At 35.1% G+C, this 19,464-nt stretch overlaps 1 protein-coding gene across 4 annotated transcripts in view; it reads left to right on the plus strand.

Annotated features, from left to right (window-relative positions):
- The first annotated feature begins 2,171 nt into the window (after positions 1–2,171).
- LOC107896645 (AAA-ATPase At1g43910) overlaps positions 2,172–19,464 on the plus strand; it is a 28,195-nt gene continuing 10,902 nt past the window's right edge. For 2 of the 4 annotated variants that reach the window (XM_016821864.2, XM_041081489.1), the window contains exon 1: positions 2,172–2,393. The gene's annotated coding sequence lies outside the window, so the exon portion shown is untranslated. Of the gene's footprint in view, positions 2,394–7,957; positions 8,117–19,464 lie in introns of all 4 variants that reach the window. The other 2 variants (XM_041081490.1, XM_016821872.2) reach the window with 2 other exon arrangements.

The raw sequence follows: 19,464 nt of genomic DNA on the forward strand, positions 1-19,464 counted from the left end.
AGTTTGCCTATTAGAATTTAACATAGAAACCGTCAATTCCTAGAGCCTTCAAGGGTGCCATGCTAAAAACAACTTTGCGAATTTCACCATCATTTATAGTAAGCTTTAAACATTCCATATCAGCCATAGGTATCGATGGGAACTTGTCTTTGAAGGAGTGTACAACATGATGTTTCAAGGCAATATCATCAAGACACCATTCATCATTTTCAACCTTCAATTCTTTAATCTTATTTCTCCTCTGTCTTGCTAGAGTACGGCCATGGAAATAGCTTGTATTTTTGTCGCCATGTGAAAGCCAATTCGATCTAGATTTTTGGAACCATAGTAATTCCTCAAGGTACAAAATTTCTTCAACCTCAAGTCTTAATTGTAATTCAAGTTCTCGGAGGTGCGCCGATGACCATAAATTAAGAATTTTTTACACCCTGTTCAGTTCCGAGATAAGGTTCCTCTTGCAAATAAAGATATTTCCATAAAACTGTTTGTTCCAATCTTACACCACATTCTAAAAACATTCTAAATTCCTCACAATAACATCATCAGATCTCCAAGTTTTTCTCACAAGGTCGTTCAACTCGGCATGAAGCATCCAGCTAGCTAGACACCGAAATAGACGACAGTCCTGTTAAACATTCGGCCTTAGAGAGACCAAAATAGGATGATAATCTGATTTTAGTCTATGAAGATTACGGACAGCACAATTGGGCACAAAGAAGTCCCATTCAGAGTTACAAATTTCCCGATCAAGACGCTGAGATAGATTCCTTCTACTCCAAGTGAATTGCGGACCACTATAACCCAAATCCCGAATCTTATAGTGAACCAAGAATGACTGAACCCACTTGCAACCAAGTCGTGTCTAAGAAGCACTTCCAACCCTTTTCGACCCATTTAACACCAAGTTAAAATCACCAGCAATTAGCCATGGTTCAGAAATTGAGTTCGCCTTAACACCTAAAATATACCAGAAATCTTTCTTTCGCCTTTACTGTGGACTAGCATAAACCGTAGTGCAAAGGAAACTATTAAGAGTCATTCTCGCTACAAACCTTTATATGAACCATTTGAGGGTGAACAGCTAGAATATCAATTGAAACCATCTCACTTCAAAGGATCCAAATACAACCGTTAAAACCATTAGCTTCAATCCTACATGATCGGGCCATTCCGATTTGAGAAATAATTCTGTCAGCACGTGCACCACTCGTTCAGGTTTCAAAAAGACAAATAATCTCTGGTTAAAACTCCCTTCGATACTCAAAAACAAAGTTATAGAAACTTCGATGACCCTCACCTTAAAAATTCAAAAAAATGATTTTTGTATCCATGTATAAAATAACAAAAGAGAAACCCAATAGCAACAAAAATGTTAGCAGCTAACTTTGGCGTTAGTCGAATCCAATTGACCCATCGGTTCATCATCTTCTGGGTTTTCAGCTAAAATCTCCATGGTTACATGACCCTACTCCAGCCCATAAATTATACCCTCCATAGCTGCCACTAAATCCACAGTATCTGCTGGCGATTTACTTAACTCATCAGGTGGTTTGCGACGTTGTGAATCCCCTTCGGCTAGTAATAAAACTGACAGTCCTTCGACCTAACCGTTAGAAGCTACTCCAAACCGAAAGACCCCATTTTCAATACCCAAATCCATGCCCAAACTTTCCCTGCACAAACCCCTTTTTTTTTTCACTGCGTACTGCCCAAAACGTTTGATGCCTCGATTTATCAAGCTTGGCTATTAAGGATACTGGGTGAAATCCCACAATATGGTCTCCCCCAGTAGATTTGGTGTTAACCGTTCCAATAACCTCCGTGGGTCGCAAATCCATTCTATTTGAAGCCCCCACATTATCACTAATGGGTCTAAAAACTTTCAGGCCCACTTTGGAACCATTTCCATGAATAACACCCTTACCTTTAGAGGTGTGCATGGGCCGGACCGCCCGGCCTGACCCGGCCCGAAGGCCCGCCCTAAAAATAGGAGGGTTCGAGTAAAAATATAGGTCTGAAAAATGAGCTTAGACAAAAAATGAGGCCCGTTTAAAAACGGGCCGAGCCTCGGGTATAATTTTTTTGACCCGAGCCCGGCCCGATTTTAATATTAAATTATTTTTTATTTTTTTATTTTTAATTTTTTAAGTAACTTCACTCTTTGATATTTTTGTTTAGTTGCTGCTGCTGCCTTCCTTCTCTTATTTCCATTTCCATTTCCAAAACTCAAATCCCTAGCTCACCACCACCTCCACCGTCCAGTTGTCCGTCGGCCGATCCACCTCTTAGCCTCAAGCTCAGCTCAGCAGCTTCTTCATTTTTGCTTCTTCATTTGCAGTCTCGGTAGCCGATCCAGTTGTCTTTCAGCTTCTTCATTTGCTGTCTTCTTCAAGGTAAGCTTCATTTTCTTCTCCTTCACTGCTGCCGTGTTTCTTATTGTAATTTTCTTGATGAAAATACTGAAGGAAAATAGATAAAATGAAATAAATAATGAACACAAAATGGGATTTATCTAATCTGGAAAAGTTGATTTCCACTACAAAATGTTGCAGTAAAGTAAGAACGGAATAATTGTAACTAAAAGCAAAAATATATAAACACATGCAATTCAAGTCACTGGACACACACAAGGGTAGGCAAACATGGGATTTAGTTCCTTAAGCAGACTAATCTACTTATTAACTTATTAATCTATTGCTTTGCTTGATATTGCATTTGTTCCTTAAGCAGACTAATCTACTTTTAGCACATAAAGTGCGCCTTGGTGCCCTTGATATTTCTACAATATTTTGTACCCCAAGAGACCATTAAGTAATATTACGTTCAAAGCAAGAAAAACTATATCTCTGTAGCTTTAGCACATTCTCCACTTCTTTCATTTCTCACATTTTAATCTTATACTTATTTCTTAATTTATCATTTTCATTTTATTTTATTTAAAAAATTATTCTTAAACTTAAATGGTAGCTTTTTAATTCAAAAATAATCTGATCTTTTCTATAAATTAATAACAAAGTGAATAAATAAAAATTAATATAATTCAAAGTCTAATTCGAAGACAACTATTGCACTGGGTCCAGACCATAGGCTCATATTCAATATTAGAAGTCTCCAATTCTAATCCATCTACAAAAATTAGACACAAATCAAACAGATACACAGCTTTGTTACTATAATTAAAATCAGTACGAAGACCATATGCTCAATAAAACCTTCATTGAAAGGCCTAAAACCCATACTAACATAAATACCAAAGAACATATAGGCTAAACCAAATGCCTATGATAAAAACACCATAGAACGTTCTTATGGTTTTCATGATCCTTAAAATTCATATCATAACTAAAGGTTACAGGAAATAATTGAACACCTCAATGGAACTTTTTTCACTCCAAAATGCTTCAAACTTATCAAATTTATGCAAAATTTTAAAAAATTTTATTTAATAAAAAAGTCAAAAAAATGACCGGGCCGAGCTCGGGCCTACCATTTTTTCCCCGGGCCGGGCTTGGACAAAATTTTAAGCCCATATTTCGGGCTGGGCCTAGAAAACGGGCCTAAAATTTTTTGTGAGCCCGGCCCGGCCTATGCACACCTCTACTTACCTTTAGCATTCGGTTTATTCTTCCTTAGGCCAGCAATTCGTTTTGTGGAATACACCATATTTCCACTCTCATGGCCATTTAGTTCCTCTGTCGGTTTTTCAACAATATTCAAAGATTCATCATCAATCACCATATTTTTCTCCAAAACAACAAAGCGTGATTGATCTAGAATCACTCTTTGACCTATGCTCCTTGTCTCCCCCTACTTCGGCCTCTTCCTTTGTCGATGCTCTACCAACATCCATGGGCCAAAGTCCTCCACATCAACTCTTTTTTGAAGCTTTAATTTCTTGTAATACCCTGAACCCGTATCCATCGCCAGAACAGGGTTACGGAGTATTATCAGACTTATAACTTAATCAATCAAACATCTCATGCATATATTTCATTCAATTCACAAATTATTCATAAACATTTATATGGTCCTTATTATAAGCCCTTGAAGGTCCAAAATAATCATTAAAATTAGTTCGAGGCTAAACCGGATACTCAAGAAATTTTTTAAAAAACATAGAAATTTTTCAAAGATGCAAGGGATACCCGCCCGTGTGGCAAGGCCGTGTGAGCGACATGCCCGTATCTTAGGCCGTATGGATATTCAATGTGAGGCACACGACCGTGTCCCAGCCCCTGTCCATACCTGTGTAACTCTCTGACTTGGGTCACACGGCCAACTACACGCTCGTGTGCTAGGCCGTGTGAAAATGTAAAATTCACAATTTAGGTGCAGAGGTTACACGGCCAAGTCACACGCCCGTGTGCTAGGCTGTGTGTGACACACGGCTGAGACACATGCCCGTGTCACTACCCGTGTGAAATTACTTGAGTATTTTGTTTCTATATTTAAGTATACAGGGGACACACGGCCAAACCGCATGCCCATGCGCATGACCGTGTGTCACACATGGTTGAGACATACGCTCGTGTCTCCGCCCGTGTGGAAAAAAATAAACTATTTTCCAAGCCTTATTTCTCACCCAATTTGATACCAACCTAAAATTAAACTTAAAACATGTATCATCATCACATACAACATTGAATTTGTTAAAATGCACATTCTTCATTTATCATTCATATCAACTCATTTAAGTAACATCATTTTCAACATAGTATAAAATGTCACTAACTTTGAGTATGGGATTCTCACTTTGAGTATGGGATTCTCACTGGATGCCGAGTCCAATTCTACTATATATCTAACCTGCAACATGTAAATCAATTTATCATTAATAGGTTTCATTTATTAGCTAAACACAATTCCCACATCTCTTAATATTAAATTCTAACTTAGCCAAATAAGATTTCAATTCTCTCAATAATTCAAGTAACTTTATCATGAGATCAATTAACGATGTGGCACCCAGTGCCTAGCGATAAACTGCAGAAAAGGGTTGTGCCCAGCGCGAGTCAGATTATCAGACGGTAATGAAGGTGAGCTCAGCTCTAGTTGGATTAACTAACAATGTTTGCACCCAGTGCTAGTCGAATATACCGACGATAATAATTATAAGCCTAGCTCTAGTTGGATAAACCAACAGTAATTGTGCCTAGCGCTAGTCGGATTAACCGACAGTTATGTGCCCAGCAATAGTCAGACAAGCTGACAAAGATTTGCGCATAACGCTAGTCTAACATATTGACGGTTATACAATTGTTTACTTCAACATTTTTTCTCACACATTTTCTTTATTATTATTCAATAACATAGATACATTTCATATCATGAGCAAATTTAACATTACTTAATTTAAATGTTAATTACAAGTAAAATCAAGTTTGAGTCTACGAACTTACCTTAACAAAAATAGTCGTATTAGTGAGGCCGATAGCTACTCCGTTACTTTTGTTTTTTCTCGATTCACGTATAATTGATTCGTTCCTTAACTAAAGTTCATAATTTCATTCAATCAATGCTATATCATCAATCTAATAATTACATTGATACAATCACATTATTCTACTATTATTATAAAATTGTCCCAACATTTAGTCACTTGTTTAATTCGATTCCTCATACCAAACATAGAATTTAACCACATTCAATCTTCAACATTTACATTTAACTTAAAGGCATTCCAACTAAATATAATCCACCCAAATCAATCCACTATTTTTACAAAAAATTTAACTATTTAACTATGTTTCTTTGAGTTTACTACATTCAAATCTCTAGAAATTTTCACCAATAAAATCACTCACAACAATACCCACTTAGTCTACAAAACTTATACTCACATTATCACCTCAAATACATTTAGTATTCAACAAAATAACCCCAAAACTTTTGAGCTTCTCAACCATGGAAACTTTCATAATTTCCATTCATTCTTAAAATTTCAACTTGGGTAAACTAGCTCGTGATCTTAGGATTCCAAAAACACAAAATCCATGAAACAAAAACTAAAAATTACTAACCAATTTGAGCTTTAAAGATTGAACAAAATGGCTGAAATCTTTCTCCCTATTTTCGACAGGTAAGAGCAAAGATGAAGCTTTTTTTTTCTTTTTTTTTCCTACTAACTCTTTTATTTATTTTCTTTTATTTATTTCTTTTACTAACTCTAACACATAATAGTTATCCTATAATAACTATTGATGATATCACCTACATATCTATATGTATACATATACATATATTTATATCTATATGTCCACTAACTCCATTTGACTAATATAAATAATGAGTTATTTACTTAAATAGTCCTTGTAACTATTCATTTCTCATAATTAATTTAGTCCCTATCAATTAAATTTACTACTTTACTATTCGATTAACTTCTAAAAAAAACTCCAAACATTATAATATTAATATTTTTACACCCAACACACAAGGGCGGGGTCTGAGAAGTATGTTTTTCAACAAACCCAACTTTCAGGTCGTTACAACCTCTCCCCCTTAAGAAATTTTGTCCCCGAAATTTACCTGAAAAGAGGTAAGGGCATTGTGATCTCATCGTTTCTTTCGACTCTCATGTGGCTTCCTCGACATTATGACTACGCCAAAGGACTATGACTAACGAAACTCATTTGTTACGTAATTCTTTTACTTCACGAGTTAAAATTTTGACCGATTCCTCTTCATAGTCAAATCAAACTGTACAATTTCCTCCTGCGATAGATTATAAGACGGATCCGACCGATATCTTCTAAGCATCGACACATGAAAAACATCATGAATTCTCTATAGTTCTATATGTAGTGTTAGGCGATAGGCAACAGGTCCGACTCTCTCAGTAATCTCATACGGACCTATAAAGTGGGGGATTAATTTCTCTTTTCTCCCGAATTGCAAAAATTTTTTTCCACGGAGATACCCTTAAAAATACTTTATCACCCACTGAGAATTCAATGTCTCGGTGTTTCAAATCTGCGTACATTTTTTGTCTGTTGAAAGCCGCTTTTAATCTGTCCCGGATCACTTTAACCATACTTTCTGTTTCTTGAATCAACTCTACCCCAATTACTCTCTTCTCGCTTAATTCAGACCAACATACATGTGTTCTAAATCTTCGATCATACAAAGCTTCGTAAGGAGCCATTTGAATGCTTGATTGAAAACTATTATTATACACGAACTCGAACAAATGTAAAAAATGTTCCCAACCATATTCAAAGTTGATCATACAGGCTCGAAGCATATCTTCTAGAATTTGAATAACACCGTTCAGATTGTCCATTCATTTCAGGGTGAAAAGTTGTGCTAAAATTTAGCCTAGTACCAAGTAATTCATGTAATTACTTCCAAAATCGTACAGTGAATCGGGGATCCCGATCTGATATAATTGAGATAGGTATGCCGTGTAATCTGACAATTTCTTGAATATAGACTTCAGCTAGCTTTTGTAGAGTCCAATCTATTTGTATCGCGATGAAATGAGCCAACTTTGTGAAATGATCGACTATCACCTATGCCACATTTTTCTTGGTTGAAGATAGCGGTAACCCGGTGACGAAATCCATGGTTATGTGCTCCCATTTCCATTGAGGAATAGAAATAGGTTGAAGCAATCCTATGGGGACTTGATGTTCCGCCTTGATCTTTTGACAGGTTATGCATTTAGCTACAAATTCCACTGTTTCTCTTTTCATGCCCAGCCACCAATACAAGTTTCGAAGGTCTCAATACATTTTTATTCCTCCTGGGTGTAGGAAAAAAGGACTATCGTATGCCTTTCGTAAAATAAGTTCTTTTAATTCCACAACATTAGGGACACATACTCGATTACGGAATCGTAAGCAACCCCGATCACCGATGCTGAAATCTTCAATTGATTCATCTTGAACCATTTTTATTTTCTCTGATAATTTACTATCCAACAACTGTGCTTCTCTAATTTGATCGAATAATACAGGTTTGATTCTCAATTCGGCCAAAAGACTGCCATCGTCGTTAACACTGAGTCAAGCAAACATTGCTCGTAAGTCAGCTACTACTTTTCTGCTTAGTGCATCTGCTACAACATTGGCTTTACTCGGATGGTAATCTATAACACAGTCATAATTTTTCAAAGGTTTGATCCAAAGCCGTTGTCTTAAATTTAACTCCTTTTAGGTTAGGAAATATTTAAGACTTTTATGATCTATGTATATATGGCATTTTTCACCGTATAGATAATGTCTCTAAATCTTCAAAGTAAAAATTACCACAGCTAAATTCAAATTGTGGGTCAAATAATTAAGTTCATGAGTCTTCAACTGCCGAGACACGTACGAAATTACTTTTCCTTCTTGCATTAGGACACAGCCTAAACCACTTAGTGAAGCATCACTATACACCATTAATTCCTTTTCTGACTCGGGTAGAGTTAAAACCGGTGCTTCTGTCAATAACTGCTTTAACTTATCAAAGCTCTCTTGGCACTTCTTATTCCAAACAAACTGCACATTTTTCTGAAGGAGTTTTGTTATTGGCATTGCTATCTTCGAGAAGCCATTTACAATCTTCGATAATACCTGGCCAAACCCATAAAACTGCGAACTTCTTCGATGCTTTCCACTGAACGATTGCTTCAATCTTTTTCAGATCTACTCGAATTCCATCCACTGATATCACGTGTCCCAAGAATAACACCTTAGTTAACCAAAATTCACATTTGCTGAATTTTCCAAACAACTGCTTCTCTCACAACACTCGCAACTCGGTTCGTAAGTGTTGTTCATGTTCAACTTTTGATTTTGAATAAATCAGAATATCATCGATGAAAACAACCACAAACTAATCAAGATACGATTGAAAAATACAGTTCATTAGATCCATAAACACTGCTGGAGCATTTGTTAATCCGAAAGGCATCACTAAAAATTCATAGTGACCGTAACGTGTTCAGAAGGCTGTTTTTGGTACATCACTATCCTTTATTTTCAACTGATAGTATCCCAATCTCAGGTGGATCTTGGAGAAGATAGAAGCTCTTTTAAGTTGGTCAAACAAGTCGTCGATACACGGAAGGGGGTTTCGATTCTTAATTGTCAACTTGTTCAACTGATGATAATAAATGCAGAGTCGTATCAAACCATCTTTCTTTTTAACAAATAACACCGAAGCTCATCCAGACGATATACTCGGGAGAATAAAACCACGTTCCAACAAATTCTGTAGCTAAACTTTCAATTTCCTTTAACTCAATTGGAGCCATTTGATATGGAGCTATAGATACGAGAGTCGCACCAGAAAACACTTCGATTGCAAATTCGACATCTCTATCCGATGGTAATCTTGGTAATTTCTCAAAAATACGTCAGAAAACTCACTAACAGTCCAAATACTAATAATGTCTTCACTTTCTGTTTTCGAGTTAATGACATATGCTAAGAAAGCTTCACAACATTGCTTCGACAATTTATCTACTTGCATCAAAGAAATAATCTGATTTGGCCTATTCGTTTTAACACCACAAACCTCTATGACTTTCCCCTCTTTATCTTAGATCAAAAACTTTTTTTTGCGACAATCCAGAACTATTCCATGTTCGGTCAACCAATCAATACCTAATATTACATCAAAATTGCCAAAAGGCATAATCAATAAATCTACAGGAAACACTAGATTTTGAATCTCTAAACGACAACGTTTACAAACTTGGTCTACTAATACAGTTTGACCCAAGGGACTTGACACACACATGGCTATATACGACATTTCATAGTTCATATTCCCATATTTAACCATATCAGAATTGACATATGAGTGAGAAGAGCACGGATATATTAAAGTATAAATGGGTGTGGAGAATAGTAGAAAAATACCTGCGACAACATCGGTAGCATCCCTTTCATCATAGGTTCGCACTGCATAAACATGTGCAAATGCTCTGGTCTCAGACTAATGAGCGACTATATCATCATTCTTTCTCGATCCTCCCCTCGAAACTAATCTACTTCTACTCATCCCTTGGCCCCTCATCGCAGAAACGGCTATCAGAGAATCATCGGGTGAATCATTTTCGCGCTTCGGACATTCTCTAGCAAAATGCTCTAATGACCCACAATGAAAGCATCCTTTCGTTAATTTCCAGCATTTTCCCCAGTGTTTTTTTTCATAATGTTCACAATTTTGCGTCTCTGAAACTCTATTCGGTCCTTTACACTACCCACTGATACTGTAGGTTGACGATCTTGCACTTTAATTGGCATACTCGATCTTGCAGTTGATTTTCCAATTTCTCGTAATTCTCTACTTCTTTTTTATGCAGAGGAAAAATTGAAGTTCCCGAATCGTTTACTTATAGTACTAGGGGGTTTTTGCATAATACCAGAGATTGTTCGACCATTTTTGCTCGTTCTGATAAATCCGCAAACTCTTTAATTCTCAATACTACTAGTTGGGTCTGAATTTCATTGTGCATGCCCCAAAGGTAACGTTTGCAATTTTCCTCCTCCGTAGGAATCAGTTCTTTCCCATACTTGCTAAATCACGAGTATTCCCTTTCATAGTTTACTATCGACATATTTTTTATTTTAACATGAGAAATTATTGTTTCTTATCTTCAAGATAAAGCTCACCAACGTATTTCTTCCGAAATTCAGCTTGGAAAAATTCCCAATCGACTACTTCTATAGTAACATGCCTTGTAACTATGTTCCACTATGCATAGGCTTCTCCTTATAATAGTGAAACTGCACAGATAACGCTCTCTCAGGTAGTGTATTCTAACTGTTGCAAGATTCGAGTTGTTGATTCTAACCAAACTTCTGCCGTTGAGGGGTCAACTCCTTTTGTTCCAGCAAACTCGGTAGTGTCGTACCTCCATAGTTCTTTAATAAGAGATCGTCTAGCCACAGATGTGGTCGTTGGGAGTGGAGAGACTCTCGTTACCCTCTAAAGAGCATCCGTTATCGTTCGTAATACATCATTATCAGATTGCCTTTCAATTGGGCCACTATTAGTATTAGGTTTTTGTACCCTGTCAATGTGTACACTCGGTGTTATATACTAAAATTCATCAAATTCCCCAGTGGATTCATCACCAATATGTACTTCTTGATTGGCTACATCATTAGTATCATCTGACATCTTTACATATAAATAAAACATGATTATTAGCATCTAATCCCGACTCAAACTCGACTCGACTTTCGCATGTACCTCTAGACTCACTCATGAGCTTGATTTAGTCCGAGAATTAGCTAAACCTGTACACACTGATATCACTAAATGTAACACCCTAAACCCATATCCGTCGTCAGAACAGGGTTACGGAGCATTACCATACTTATAACTTAATCAATCAAACATCTCATGCATATATTTCATTCAATTTACAAATTATTCATTAACATTCATATGGTCCCTAGTATAAGCCCTTGAGGGTCGAAAATAATTATTAAAATTAGTTTGGGGTTAAACTAGATACTCAAGAAATTTTTTGAAAAACATAGAAAATTTTCAAAGATACAGGGGATACACGCCCGTGTGGCCAGGCCGTGTGAGCCAAGTGACATACCCGTATACCAGGCCGTATAGACATTCAATGTGAGGCACACGGCTATGTCCTAACCCTTGTCCATACCCGTGTAACCCTCTGACTTGGGTCACACGGCCAACCACACACTCGTGTGCTAGGCCGTGTGAACAATGTAAAATTCACAATTTAGGTGCAGTGGTTACACAGCCAAGTCACACGCCCGTGTGCTAAGCCATGTGTCACACACGACTAAGCCACACACCCGTGTGAAAATACCTGAGTATTTTGTTTCTATATTTAAGGATACAGGGGACACACCGCCAAACCACACGCCAATGTGCATGACCGTGTGTCACACACGGCTGAGACACATGCCCGTGTGGACAAAAATAAGCTATTTTTCAAGCCTTATTTCTCACCCAATTAGATACCAACCTAAAATTAGACTTAAAACATGTATCATCATCATATACAAAATTGAATTTGTTAAAATGCACATTCTTCATTTATCATTCATATTCAACTCATTTAAGCAACATCATTTTCAACATAGTATAAAATGTTAACAAGCATTTACAATTATATACACTTACAAAAGAAATTCGTACTCTAGAGTTCGTTAAACAAAAGGACACTATCATTAATTTTGCATCCTAGATAAATGCCAAAACACAAAAAAAAAAAGAAACGTCACCAACTTTGAGCACGGGATTCTCACTGGATGCCAAGTCCAATTCTATTATATATCTAACCTGCAACATGTAAATCAATTTATCATTAATAGGTTTCATTTATTAGCTAAACACAATTCCCACCTCTCTTAATATGAAATTCTAACTTAGCCAAATAAGATTTCAATTTCTCTCAATAATTCAAGTAACTTTATCATGAGATCAATTAAAGATGTGGCACCCAATGCCTAGCAATAAACCGCAAAAAGAGGTTGCGCCCAGTGCTAGCCGGATTATCCAACGGTAATGAAGGTGAGCCCAGCCCTAGTTGGATTAACCAACAATATTTGCATCCAGTGCTAGTCGGATTCACCGAAGATAATAATTATGAACCCAGCTCTAATTGGATAAACCAACGGTAATTGCACCCTACACTAGTCGAATTAACCGATAGTTATGTGCCCAGCACTAGTCAGACAAGCTGACGAAGATTTGCACCCAGTGCTAGTCGAACATGTCGATGGTTATACAATTGTTTACTTCAACATTTTTCCTCACTCATTTTCTTTATTATTATTCAATAACATAGATACATTTCATATCATGAGCAAATTTAACATTACCTAATTTAAATGTTAATTAGAAGTAAAATCAAGTACGAGTCTTCGAACTTATCTTAACAAAATAGTCGTATTAGTGAGGCCGATAGTACTCCGTTACTTTCGTTTTTCCTCGATTCACGTCTAATTGATTCGTTCTTTTACCAAAGTTCACAATTTCATTCAATCAATGCTATTTCATCAATCTAATAATTACATTTATACAATCACATTATTCTACTATTATTATAAAATTGTCCCAACATTTAGTCACTTGTTTAATTTGATCCCTAATACCAAACATAGGATTTGACCACATTCAATCTTCAACATTTACATTTAACTTAAAAGCATTCCAGCTAAATATAATCCACCCAAATCAATCCACTATTTTTGCCAAAAATTTAACTATTTAACTATGTATCTTTGAGTTTACTTTATTCAAATCTCTAGAAATTTTTACCAATAAAATCACTCACAACATGACCCACTTAGTCTACAAAACTTATACTCACATTATCACCTCAAATACATTTAGTATTCAACGAAATAACCCCAAAACTTTTGAGCTTCTCAACCATGGAAACTTTCATAATTTCCATTTATTCTTAAAATTTCAACTTGGGTAAACTAGCTCATGATCTTAGGACTCCAAAAAACACAAAATCCATTAAACAAAAGCTAAAAATTACCAAAAAATTTAAGCTTTAAAGATTGAACAAAATGGTTGAAATCTTTCTCTCCATTTTCGGTAGGTAAGAGCAAAGATGAAGCTTTTTCTTCCTCTTTATTTTTCCTACTAACTCTTCTATTTCTTTTCTTTTCTTTATTTCTTTTACTAACTTTAACACATAATAGTCATCCTATAATAACTATTGATGATATCACCTACATATCTATATATATACATATACATATATAATATATATATGTCAATTAACTCCATTTGACTAATATAAATAATGAGTTATTTACTTAAATAGTCCTTGTAACTATTTCTTTCTCATAATTAATTTAGTCTTTATCAATTAAATTTACTACTTTAATATTTGATTAACTTCTAAAGAAAACTCCAAACATTATAATATTAATATTTTTAAACCTGACACACAAGGGGGTCCCGGAAGTATGTTTCTCAACAACCCAAACTTTCAGGTCATTATATTTCTCATCAACCACAAAAGCACTATTGTTACTAACACCAGACGAAGGAATATTCATACACGCACAACCTTTAGTACTGTAACCATAGAGACCACAATTGAAACAAACGTTAGGTAAAGATTCATATTCCACACGTTGTGTTCGGCCCTTTATCTTTTTTTTTTTTGAACACACGATTTCTTAAAATCAACACAAACAGCTAAGCATGCAAACTTACCCCTCCTGGTAAAGCCCGTATGGGTGTCAAGTTTTACGACTGGACTAATAACTTATCCGATAGCACGCAGTAAGAAGTCAGAATAGTAGCCTTCTGGAAGACTAGGCAGTATTATCCAAACTACCTGAACATTGATTCCAATTTCAGTGGTAAAGGAGTCTGATGACCAAGGGCACACCGTTAAATACTAACCATAGAAAACACACGACCCTCCTACCAGTATTCGATCATAGTCCTCTTCATTGTTAAAATGAACCAAGCAAAAATCATTCTCCAAGTCCATCAACTGGATAAGATTCATCAGTTTCCATAAAATACTAGTCTTACTAAGCAAAGCATGAAAGCCAATTCTACAACTAAGAGTTTAAAAATTAGAGTTTTTGACGTCTTCCGTTCTATAAACTTATGAACTCGATCGGAAAAAGTGATTGATAGTATTCCATCCACCATCTCCATTATCACATTCGCCTCTGGCAATTCAAAAACCTCTTCCATCCTATTTGTCTAATCCGAATTCTGAGCCATACCTAACAATGTGGCCTTGTATAAAGCCTTTGCCAAACTGAGATCTGGAATCTACCATCTATTCTTATCGATCTTGGGATAGTCAGGCTCTGTAGAAACCTTCGATCTTCTACGAACTTTCTTTGTTGCCTTTCTGACATCATTGTTTGAACTATCAAGTTTTCTGGCCACCGTGACCTCCATTAAGAGAATATTAGCTATCTATTATCAATACCACTAAACTTTTGATATAAAGAAAAGTTAATGGTCAAACATATTTGATCTCTGGATACAAATTATTGGCAAAAATAAATATTTTGACTACCATGGGTTTATAGAAGCACTTGAGGTATCCATTTGTACTGGGTCATAGTTGTTGCAAATGATTTTGGTACTCACTCAGTCAGTGTTTCCCATCTACATGATATATATATTTATCAACATTAAATAAATCTATTACTTGTAACTAGACTTGAGTATAGGTTTAAGCAAAAATGAGATGATTTGAGTAAAAATACAGGTTCGAAAAATAGGTTGGGATAAAAAATAAAAACCCAATTTTTTAAACATTCTGGGCCTCAGATAATATTTTTTGACTCAGCTGGGCTCAAATTTGCTTAAAATTTTATCTCTTGATGCTGTTTTGATGTCATTTTGCTATTATATTGCTACTATTTTATTATTATTGTTTGGATATTATATAACTCTTGTTTTATTATTAATTTTGCTACTATTTTAGAGGCATTTATTTGCTAATTTGCAATTATTTTAGTATTATTTAAGTATAAATACTTTTTTTAATATATTTTCAATTTATTGGGAAACATTTATTTTATTGATCTTAGTGTATTTGATGTATTGTATTTTATAATTTTGTTTTTATATAAAAATTAATATAAAAATTTTTAATACGGGCGAGCCAATCTCAGGTTTAGCATTTTTTATTTGAGTCGAGTTTAGACAAAATTTTAAACCCATTCTTTAAGTCTAGTCGAACCCAAACCTAAAAAACGAGCTTCACATTAATTCAACACAAACATGATTCCATCCTGCCAATGATTAATTCTACTTGTAGTTGCCTACCTTTACAAATTAAAAATGACTTCCAAACCCAATTTTAATAATTTTAATACGTAGTGTTTTTTTATGTCAATTATTTTAATACACAGTCTATTATATTTATTTCTTGCGCTTACAGAACATAACTACTTGCATTTCAAGCTAACTCATTGACATCCCATCCACTCTATTTTATTGGTCTACATCACTTACTACCACTAAATGTTTTCCAACTTCTCTTTTTCTTTTTTTAGAAGGTTCATTTTATTTTTACGGATTTAAATACTTTATTATAATTTTTTTAGTAAAAAAATTCATTAATAGATTAAACAGGTAAAAGTTAATAAGGATATAATAAAGAGAGAATCTAAACTCCAGTCATCAAACTTATTCAATACACTCAAATCTAGCTTCCTTCCTTAGCTTTCAAGTTAGACAATTTATCAGCATATACAATACGAGTAATAGGAGTACAAACAGTGCAATCCATATAGTTCACTCTCCATAAAGTTTCTCTTTCACAAACATAAGCAACGTTATTAGCGTTCTTATAAATCCAACATAAAGAAAAAATTGAAAAGTATATGTAATGCTCTCTACTTGACCCGATGAATTGAATCTGAGTTTTGGGTGTTACTTCCCATAACAGATGTAACTTTAAGTTTTTGCCTATGTACAAGTTCTACCTATGAATGTGACAGAGCCTTTTATAGGTGTGCATTGTATGGTTACATTTACAATTCATGATAAAAAAAATTTAGTATTCTCCATTTTATCTTTCAGTCTACTGTATACACATTGGATTACTACTTAATAAACTTATGCTCAGACTTAAGCATGCCACTTAACATCCTCTATATGCATAATAGCCCGATCCGTCACTCCTTGACGTAGCCCTGGCATCGTCCCTCGACGCATACTCCTTTAAAACCTAAAACAGTAAATAACTGTAATTATTTTTTCTATTTTGACATTTTTCTTCCTCTTAGTGTCTTTAAGGACTTATCTTCCTTTCATATTCATTAAGCCTTCATTCTACTAGGCTCCAAATTCGAGGTCCAAACTCAAGTGACCATTTTTTTTTAGCATGTTATGCTTAACATCTCTTCACTTTCTATGTCATTTCTTAAATCTTATCTTTACATAGTCCTTAACCATTTCATTCACCTTATTAATAGACTTAAAATCTTATTTCATACTAACTAATTTTACCACTACCTTCGGGCGAGGTAGACTACTCCCATTACTTAACACAGAGTTTGCTCAGATCTTCCTTACTTCAGGGTACTAGCTATACATGCCTATAACATATATCTCGGATTCATCACCTATTCTGGCATGCTCTAGCTTTATTATTCATTTCTTGTTACTATGCGAGGTTCACCGATTAATTTACATATGGAGCCTTTCTTTCAAAGTTCATTGGATACTTGGTTCTTTCTACTTGTCCATACATTATCTCTTACTTGCCATATCTTCTGAGTCTTATCTTTACTTTTCCTTCAAAGGACCATTTATACCATTCTTTCCTAATTCCTTACATGCCATTTGTAATACCCCTACCCGTATTCATTGCCGGAATAGGGTACGAGGCATTACCGGAGTTTACGAATTAATTTTTTTTTCAATTCAACATATTTTCATGATAGATTTATGCATTTATATAAGATAACGTCATCACATATCTATAACCAAGTTTGTTAACCATACTAATGGCTAACTTTACATTCATTTCACGTTAATATTTACTTTGTTAACTTATACATGCCATTGATTTCCAAAATAAAGTTTCTTTATATACCGAAATCCTGAGGTTGACAGTGTTATGTGTCTCCGACCAAATCCGACCTCTGAGCTCTTAACACTACAAAACAGGGAAAAAGGAAACGGGGTAAGCACTTTGTGCTTAGTAAGCTCATGTAACAAGAATTATACTTACCTAATATTTTCAATACAATATAATAAACATTCATATATCCTTTCAATGCATTATTACCCTAATATGCACAAACTCAATATTCAAGTTAGTACAATAATTTCCATGTACCAATAATATATACTATGATTTCCATTTCCTTGTTATTTTTTCATATTTATCCCGATGAATTTATCGAAATTTCGATGGATTCTCAGAGGTACACTTTTAGTGTACGATTCCGGGTCCGTCAATTCATATTCATGTGCGCACATTTCCATTTCAGAGAGCACACTCCCGCGAACCTCAACCTTGCAGCGGGATTACCAGTCCAGGCTAAATCCCCTGCAATATAAACTCATAGAGTATTGTTGGGATTACTAGTCCAGGCTAAATCCCCTGCAACAACAATTACTCTAATGAGCTTGGATCTGAATTACCAGTCCAGGCTAAATTCAGACCCTAATTCGGATTACCCGTCTGGGATAAATCCATTTTACACATATTCTTCGGGAGGGCTATATCAGGATAGGATCACCCGTCCGGGCTAGATCTTTTTTACCGTCAATTCCTTTTCAGAGATCCATCGAATTTTCCTTTCATTCAACCGGGATTTCTTCCCATTTTATCAAATATATCAATGTTTTATTAATTTTCATACAATGAACATTCAAATCATATTCACATCAATAACATATAATCTCAAGCAATTTATGAATATAATTCAAGTTACATGAACTTACCTTGATACTTGTTTGTAAACAGTAAAAATCTATTAATCCCGAACTTTTTCCTTTCCTCAATCTAGCTTCGTATTTGAATCTTTTGGTGCAAAAATTATGAAATACCAGCTTAGAGAACCCTCCTATGGCGTTTTTAGCTGCTGGAATTGAAGAGAAATGAAGAGGAATCTAGATATTTCCTAGTTAGTCCTAGTTTTATTTAGTTAATTTTGCAATATTCCAATTTTACCCTTAATTTATCAATTTTTCTGCTGATTTCATACCCTTGCCGTCCAGCCCAAATAACTTTGGGTCTAATTGCCTTTTATATCCTTTCTCATTAGACTAATAAGCTATTTAATCACTCTAGCAACTTTTACACGTATGACAATTCAGTCCTTTTCATTTAATTGACTACCCAAACATTAAAATTTCCTAACGAAATTTTAATACCATATTAATAACATTTCATAAATATTTATAAAATTATTTTTGACTCGGTTTTATGAGATAGAGGTCCCGATACCTTTTTTTACCTAATTTCTTCAATAATTTCTTTTTCTAACTAATCACTAAATTGATAAAATTTTCCTATCAATATTTTCATACGATTTTCCTATCATATAAATTTTCAAGCAAAAATATTGAAATAAATTTCTCTTTAAATCGGATTTGTGGTTACGAAACCACTGTTCCGATAACATTGAATTTACGCCATTACAACTCTCCCCCCCTTTTAAGGATTTTCGTCCTCGAAAATCCTACCAGTAAAGAGGTTTGGGTATTGTTTCCTCATTGCCTCCTCCGGTTCCCATGTTCAGCTAGGATTGAACCATCATCAGTCAATGATAACCGGGTATTTATAGCTCGTAAAGCAAACAGAGATTTTCGGCTCAAAGCATCAGCTACAACATTAGCCTTACCCGGATGGTAATCAATAATCAAATCATAGTCCTTTATCAGTTCAAGCCACCTGCGCTGTCTCAAATTCAAATCTTTCTGTGTCATCAAATATTTCAAGCTTTTATGATCAGTATAAATATGTCATTTCTCACCGTACAAGTAATGCCGCCATATCTTCAGCGCAAATACAATAGCAGCTAA

The sequence above is a fragment of the Gossypium hirsutum genome, chromosome A11, assembly GCF_007990345.1.
Source record: "Gossypium hirsutum isolate 1008001.06 chromosome A11, Gossypium_hirsutum_v2.1, whole genome shotgun sequence".
NCBI classification, from domain to species: domain Eukaryota; kingdom Viridiplantae; phylum Streptophyta; class Magnoliopsida; order Malvales; family Malvaceae; genus Gossypium; species Gossypium hirsutum.